This window comes from Solanum tuberosum, unplaced genomic scaffold (assembly GCF_000226075.1).
Source record: "Solanum tuberosum cultivar DM 1-3 516 R44 unplaced genomic scaffold, SolTub_3.0 scf00567, whole genome shotgun sequence".
Classification (NCBI taxonomy): Eukaryota; Viridiplantae; Streptophyta; class Magnoliopsida; order Solanales; family Solanaceae; genus Solanum; species Solanum tuberosum.
The window spans coordinates 41,683-50,491 of NW_006239487.1; positions in this window are offsets into that span (position 1 = coordinate 41,683).

Genomic DNA, 8,809 nt, shown 5'->3' on the forward strand with positions numbered 1-8,809 from the left:
TTGTTTTAACATTATCTGTAGTTCTTGCAAATCTTCGGAGGCAGCTGAACTTGAGAAACTAAATGTATATGCTTTTAGAAAGCGTTGTCTTAGAAAACAACTAGCCCTCATCATATTTCTAGATGTTAAGTAAGGATTGTGATGCTTAAGACTATTGTAGTTGTGAGATTATTCGATGAGTCATAAAACAGGCTTTTTATTCCGTGGCATAAATTTCAAGTCTCGTGAACATTGATCAAGATCCCCAACCTCTTTTCTTAAAATCTATTTCCTTCAGTTCCCTTTATGCATGTACTTAATTTCTATTGGCTACATTTGCTGCAGGTCAGAATTCTTCATTCTCTAGATCATGCAAATGTATTGAAGTTCTACTCCTGGTGAGATTTGCATGTAACTCCTTTCTTTTTCTTCAATTTTGTTTCTATGGTAAAGGTCCTTTTGGTGCTTAATAAGAAGATTTCTCTAACTTATTTTCTAATTGAACTGATCTATAGGTATGAAACATCTGCACACCTGTGGTTGGTTTTAGAATATTGTGTTGGAGGAAATCTCATGAGCTTGTTGCAGCAGGTAAGCACTGGCAGGTCTGCTAAATTATAAATACTGTTCATTGTTCCAGTGGTATAACTGTTGTGTTGGCATATAGGATGCCTTATGCTTACATTAGACACGAACAGCCAAAAGTTGTGACAACACCCTAATTCTTCTTCGTCTCATTTTAGTAGAGGCATGGGATATTTGTTAGAACCAACCGAAGCCATAATCTTTGTGCTTAATTGTGAAAGCGAAATTGATTTGTGGTATGTCTTGAAATAAGAGCCTCTTGTGTTTATGATTTTCTTTACTTGAGAACAAACAAAGTTTCCAAGTTCCGGGTACTGATGAGTGGTGGATTTCAACTCATTTGAGGCTCTTTTTGTAGTTATTTTGCCTTGCTTTAGTTTAGAATTGGTGCTTATAATGTGGTTTTTTTCATATTTGCACGAAAATTAAATGGAGATTGATTTAGGATATTTGAAGAAACCAGGTGAACTTGAGGCAAAAAGAGGTCAAGAGCTTAAAATGCATGAAAAGTACCCTTCCCAAATGCACTGAAACCAAGTGAACTTTATCTGCCTATTTGAATGTCTTAATTTAGGGGAAGAACTTTGCTAAGTCTAAACTCAAATTATACATAGAGGAGTTTGATGAAAAGTTGAATAACTCCGACATTGAGAGGAAGGAATAAGAACTTACTGCCAAATATGCTCAAAGCCATCAACGGGAAGGGGAGAGCTTTGAGAGCATTACTGTGACTGAAAAAAGAGGAAGAGGAAATCGATGATTCTGAAATTATTGAAGGTAGTTTTCTCCAAGTAATCTGTACATTCTGTTATTTATTTAATGTTTTATTTACAAGGTTCTCATTTTGAAAACAAATATGGCGGAGGAAACTAGAGCTTCATGTTTGAATTTGATTTCACCTACAACAACAACAAATTTGTGACAACACCCTAATTCTTCTTGGTCTTATTTTTAGTAGAGGGGTGGGATATTGAGGTTTCATGGTAAATTTGTTGCATGCCTACCTTGGGATTTCCCAAACAGGCACTAAGGACATCGGTGTCATGTGCGATTGAATACTTATATAGAGATAATTGGCTGTAGTCTCACAAATAAAGGTTCTGGCTCTTTGGACTAACTTGTTTCTTATGCCAGCAGCATGATGCGAAAGAAATAGGTTTCTTTTTTTATTTCTATTTAAAGAATAGTGAAAATGACCACAATTTACTGTAGTTGGTAACGTCACAACTTGCATCTGCATCATCTTACCTATGATTTAATTTTAACCACACTTGGGAGATTTTTAACATCATTTAATCTCTGAGTTGAAGGATGGTAAGCTTCCCAAAGATTCAATAGATGATCTTGCTTGTGGCCTTGTTAGAGCTCTTCTATAAGAAACTTTAACCTTCAGTCTTTTGTAGCATGAATTACTTTTTTGGTGTTTTGTCTACTATACCAGATACTTGCATTCAAAGGGAATAATTTATTGTGACTTAAAGACATCAAAACATCCTGTTGGATGAAAATGGAATAAAAAAGTATGGTGATCTTTATGTTGTGACTTTTCCACATCATGGTGAGTGCTTTTGACCAATTATATGAAAATAAAGTTCAATTTATTTCCTGGCAGCTGAGTGATTTTTGATTAGCAAGAAATTTGAGTGATATATAAAAGACACCTTCCTCCCAGTTAGTTCACCTCTCTCTGCCCTCCATTTTGCCCTAAAATGAAAAAGTAAAATTGGTGGCATAACTATTTGGAAGTTCACTAAAGGTAAACTGTTTGAAAGTACTTTTGACCAATTATATGACGTTGAAGTGTAATCATGCTTCCTTTTCCTCTTCTTATAAAAATATGATTTCTCTGATATCTAATACCATCTGCGAACCTTTTCAAATATTCTTTGGCATCCATCTGATCTCTCAGCCCGACCTGTAATGCCTAGTAGAAAATCAAATAAAGGTTCAGATGCAGTTCCTTCACTTTCATTTGATGCACCTCAACTGTCTGATTTTGTCAAAATCTCAAAGGAGCAATTAGACTCTTTTAATAGTAGATTCATCAGTATTTTTAGTGGGAATACTCCCTCAAGGGAGAAGCAAAATGTGATCAGATACCTTGAACTTTTGAGCAGCAATGATGATGTAGCCAACATTTTGACCAATTGGTCTATTGGGTTGGTTCTAGTCAAAATGCTTTGTCACTCCAAGGTTTCTGTTGTGTACTCAACTTGCTTCACTTATTGGCTTGTTGATTCGTAACTGTACATTTATAGGGGATGAGCTGGCAAATTCTGGAATATTAGGTGCACTAAATGATGGTCTAAGAGACAGGCAAGAGAAAGTGAGAAGGTTTAAAATGGCTGCTTTAGGCGAATTACTATTTTAAATATCTAGTCAAAATGAGCATGCTCGGGATAATAAACCAATGGAATTTCCATTTAAGGACAGCCGACCCTCATCATGTTGGCAGGTATCTTCATTGATGTAATTACTTATTGGTGCAGCTTGTCAAGTTTATTACTCCCTCCCTTTTAATTTTTGTTTTGTTTTGAATTGGCATTGAGTTTAAGAAAGGAATCTTGTGAACTTAGATTAAAGATATGTAGAATGTACCAAATGTTCTTAAATCTCGTGGTCTTGAACATGTCATGTGAAAAGATAAAATTAAAGAGTTGCCAAAAAAGAGAAGACTGGTTTTTTAAACAGGCAAAAAAGGAAAGTAGGACCAATGCAGCTCTTATGAGAAATAATGCAAGTGTTGTATGAGCAATCACTTAAAAGCATAGACGCTCGTAGAAACACAATTCAAGCACCAATGCAGCTCTTATTAAAAATAATGCAAGTTGTCAGTAGGATATAAATGGTATACTTATTAATGGGTTAAAAACCATTTATCTTTTATTTAGTGATAATTATACAGTCACATATACTCTTAGACATGCAAGTGTATATAATGATTATCCTGTAGTAAATCATGTCCGATAAATCTAGAAGGGACAAATTTCTAACATGAAGTATAAGATGGATGACAAATGACAACTTGGCATAGACTTTAATTTTCCCCTGTTAGCTATCTGTCCCATATCATGAAATATTGTAGAATATATACATACAAGATTCTACAAATTTTTCTTTGTATTTTACTGGATGAACTAATAAGCTTGAAATTCCCTTGTAATATAGTAAAATGAACAAGTGTGTTAATAAGAGGGTGTCCACCCCTAGGCCACAATGGATAAGTAATGAGTCCCTATGGCCCCTTTGTGCTAGGTGTGGTAAGAGACATGAGGGTAGGTGTTTGGCCAGTAGAGAGGGTTGCTTTAGTTGTGGCAAGAGTGGCCACAAGATGAAAGATTGCCCAAAGGCTAAGGTTACAAGAAGAGAGGGTAAGCAAGTTGCCTCTAGTAGTGGGGATGTGGAGCCTCAAAAGAAGAATAGGTTTTATTCTCTCCAATGTCGATAAGATCAAGAGTGATCTCCTCATGTCCTTCCGGTATGTGTTTTATGCTTTAGTAATTTTTGGATTTCTTGTCTTTTGTGACTTGTTATTTTGGACTTTGAAATTGTCCTTAGTATGAATGATGTTTAGAAGAGTTTGTCTAGGCTTAACCCCAAGGGGGGGATAATGTGCCTATCTAGTAGGGTTATTGTATGATTATGTGTTGTCATGATTTCCTTATATGCATGTTCATGAAAATGCTTAGGTCTTGTTAGAAAGGACTTAAATGCACTGTTTTCCTCATGTTGTGGTGAATTTGAGTCAAATTACATATAGACTTCATGAGATGAGTTAATGAGCATGCCTTAGTTTTGGGAGTTGAATGATTTCTCCTTGAATAAATGCTTTTTTAGAGTAAATTGCATTTAGGCTCCATGAGCGTGTGTTGAGCATGTTTTAGCTCGGAGATGTTAGTTCCTCCTTGAAAATGAGTAGATATAGAATTTCATGCATTTTGGGTTGGTAGAAGTAGATCCTACTCCCTTAGGTTTGCATTGAATGTGTTGAGCTTGGTATTGAAGTTTTTCTTCCTTGGTTGTGTGCATTTAGATGTAGTGCATGCATGATGGGCTTCTAGTTTAGAGTTGTGACTTTAAGAAGTGTTTAGAATCGTCATTCGAGGATGAATGATCCCAAGGGGGAGATATTATTACGCCCTAGAAACTAGTAAGTTGAACTAGAGAGTTCTAGAGCTTTTCGTAAGAGTTTTAGAATTTGATGAGAGGGTTTAAGTCGTTAAAATGATTCCCGTACTTAGAATGGAGGTTTTAGGGGATAAATGTCGAGGTACGACCCCCCAAGGACCACCCAAGGGGTCCTTGAGGAGGACCTCAAAACAGCCCCCAAAAGCTATCAATTGGCAGCACCTACTCTTGACACCTACTGGCCGTAGGTGGACCCACGCCCCGTGGGTTGGGGTTGTGGGTCAAGGACACCTACGAGTGTGCAGTACGGGCAGTAGACCCATCCACGGTCTGTGGATGGGTGAGTCATGAGTCCAAGCAGTTTTTAAGTGTTGGTCTTTAAGCTAGGGGTATGTGAATTAATTAGTAATTAGTTAGGGGTTAAGGGAGGTCAGTTAGTTAGTTATCAAACCACCTATATAAGCCTAATAGACCCCCAAACTAAATCAATTAACTCATTCATCAAAGAACCCCAATTTCTCTCCAAGTAATACTTTTTCTAGAAGTGAAGAAGAAGAGAAGGAAGTGGGGAAGATTTTCCTCCATTGTTTCAAGCATGATTAGGGCTTTGAATTAAGGTATGTTAGGTTAATCATCTATGGGTTCTTCCACCCATAAATCCCCCTAGGTTTGCCCCCAATTGTGAAGTCAAAACCCAACTCTAGCTAGGGTTTCTTCCTACATTGTAGGTAGAGTTTAGGTATGATTCCAATCTTGTGGATAATACCTAATTATGATTGTATTAGCATTGAATTATGATATTATGATGAATTTATGTGATTTCTATTGTAAACCCTAGCTTAATTGATGAATGTGATATTATATGGATTTATGCCATGAGAGGTGGAATTGAGGGATTCTAATTGATCTTCTAAAATCAATATCATGTGTAGTATTTGTTCAAGGTTAGGAACACATAGAAGTGAATTGAATTAGATTATAATTCATATGATGAATCATGACTTCTAAAGATAAAATTGAACCTTTATGATCATTATGACTAGAATCACATACTGAAGAGGAATGTAGTTAGAATACCTTGAAATCTAGGTATAAAGATGATAGTATGAAGTAAAGCTTAAGAATAGGGCTTGTAGCCATCAATGTTAGGGCTTTGGGGGTAAAGCCAATAATATGTGATCTTGTTGAAATCTATTCTCACTTACACACTTAGCATATATATGCTAGGAGATCCAAGGTTCTCTCACATAGAATGATTCTAGGTTGACTTAATAACCTAAAATAAATCAAAGCATGTTAGACTAGAATAGCTTGAAGTTGTGATATATGATCCCTTCATGCGTAGCTTGACTTGGTAAGACAAGACCAAGATAGGATAGCTTAGGATTGAGGATTTACCCAAGGGTAGCTTGACTTAGCATTGTAGGATGCATGTCATGGGTAGCATGAGTTAGGTGAAGTCATGGTAGCCTACGATTGAGCATTTGTACTCTCTTATGGGTAGCTTGAACTAGCATTATTAGGATGCCTTCATGATAGCATGAATTGATTTAACCAAGACTATTTCATGGTAGCTTTAGGATTGAGGACTTATATTCTCCTATGGGTAGCTTAGGATTGAGGATCCATACTCTCCTAAGGGTAGCTTGACTTTGCATTGTAAGATGTATTTCAAGGGTAGCTTGAGTTAGGGTTAGTTATGGCAGTTTAGGATAGAGGACTTCTACTCTCCTAAGGGTATCTTATGATTGAGAATCATACTCTCATATGGGTAGCTTGCATAAGCATCATAGAGTGCTTGTAAGGGTAGCATCACTTAGTTGGACTAAGACTATTTCATGGTAGCTAGGATGGAACACGTGTACCCTTCCTAGAATAGCCTGGACTTGCATGTTAGTGTGCCTTCCAAGGTAGTTAGTTTAGCTTAATATAGTTATGTTAGTAAGATGATACCATGGTCTAGACTATTAGGGGTTATTCCTTGGTAGCCTTGAATTGAGAAATAAAGTGCATTCATGTGTGGTGACTGCCTTGTACTAAATAGAGAAGTACCTTAAATGACTAATGTAAAAGAGAAAAGAGGGACTAGTCCCCAACTAGTGAGCATTCATGATAGCTTAAAGGGGTACTTAGTGTGGATAGTAGTATGGGATGTTATTCATACATTGCACAAGTATGACTTGAGGTTAGTTATGAAGGGTTCTCCTATATAGTGTAAGGTTAGCTTGGGTTGTTGCTATAGTTGCCTTCCAAGATATGATTGACTAAAGGTGATAGTTTCCTTGTCTATATGAATTATGCTAATCATGAGACGAAAGAAGGGCAAGTATGACTAGGATGACTTCAAGGTTATGCTTAGTGTGAAGGGTAGTATGGGATGCCTTTCATGCACTGCACGAGTGTGCTTTGAGGTTACTTAGGAGTATGGTACCCTTATTGTAAAGAAGCTTAAAGACATGACCATGCATAGGCTATGATTAAGATGACGAAAAAGCGATACTTGGCTTGGGTGGTATTGTGGGACGCTATTCATGCTTTGCACATGTATGCCTTTTAGGTTACTTGAGAATGGTTCTATTATGGTATAGATGACTAAGAGTCAAATAATGCTTATATGATGCTTATGTTGGAGACTTTGCTTATTATTATGATATTGTCTCTTATGCTTATGGTTTATGTTTCATGAAGTATTTCATATGATTTTGGATTATGTCTTATATTGACTAACACCCTTGTCTTTTGCTCTTATGATGCTAGCTAACATATTTAGTACAGTTTGTACTAACGCATACTTTGCCTACATTCTCATCAAATGTAGGGTTTGGAGACTTGAGTGCTATCTTGAAGCTAGGTTTCTAAGGAGCTAAGGAGTTGAAGATCTTGGTGAGTCCTCATAGCTTCGAGGACAAAATCCACCATTTCCTTTATTTCCTTATTTCATGTTTTGAGACTATTGTATGGGCTGTGTCCCAAGAGTTTATTCTAAATTTGTATTAAGTGGTTTGAGACAAAGTATAGAAAGACTTCCGCTTGCTTTTATGAAAATGACTTTGATTGTAAAAAGTTTTAAATTTTCCCTATTTTTCTATTATGTTATGTTCATGATATGCTAAGGGCTTGTATGAGACCCCTTCGGGGTCAAGTACGCCAAGTTACATCTAGGGTGTACCCCTGGGTCGTGACATTTGAAGACTCTGAAATGTCTGGTTGAAGCAGCATTTGATAGGGGATGAATGTCGTGAAGCTTCGAGTGGTGGTATAGTTACAGATCCAAACAAAGTCATGGTACTCAGAAATAGTCACCTTTGCAGAAAGGAAAGAGCAAAAGAATCATTTTTTTTATTTTTTTCCTTTTGTGGGTTTTTTGTTTGCTAAATTCATTGGAATAAAATGTCAAGACCGGAGATTTGGGTCGGGATCTCTATTGAAGAAACCAGATAGGCGAAGACTGCTTCATTAGAACTAAACAATAAATGATGTTACTAACACCTGCCACTTTTCTTCTCTGCGTTTTGGAATCATGAAGAAAACCCTATTACGGCTAGCCGAGTTGGTACATCTCCGAGTCCAAGAACGCCAAATTATCGCCATTTCATGAGTACAGTGCGCTTTCATGGTGGTTGAGGCCTGATTTTAATGAAAGTTCTAGATAAAAGAAGATGACTTGAAAATGAGTTTATTTATGTGGGTAATGGGTAAATCAGATGGGTTAAATGGATAATAGGTGTGTATTTGAATTTTGGGTTAAATAATTGGTCAAATCGGGTTCAGCCGTAGGATTGTGCCATGTGTACTAAATAAGTCTTCCGTTAGTGGAGGGGCAAATGTGCACTGATTTTTGGACGGCACACTAATGAACGAAAAGTATGACGAAGGGTATTTGTATACCATTAACAATAGTTTGGGGGTATATTTGTCCTTTTTACCTTTAATTTATTTCATGTCTTTTTCGATAATGTCTATTCCTATAGCTAGATCACATTTGTACTTCTTGATTGAATTTGAACATGTACAACGCCTTGTTGGTTCGACCTCAACTCATTTGTTGGGTTTTATATTGCTTAAGGATCGTTTGCACTTAGAAATGGATGAAGTATATTTGAAATGTTAATTCCAT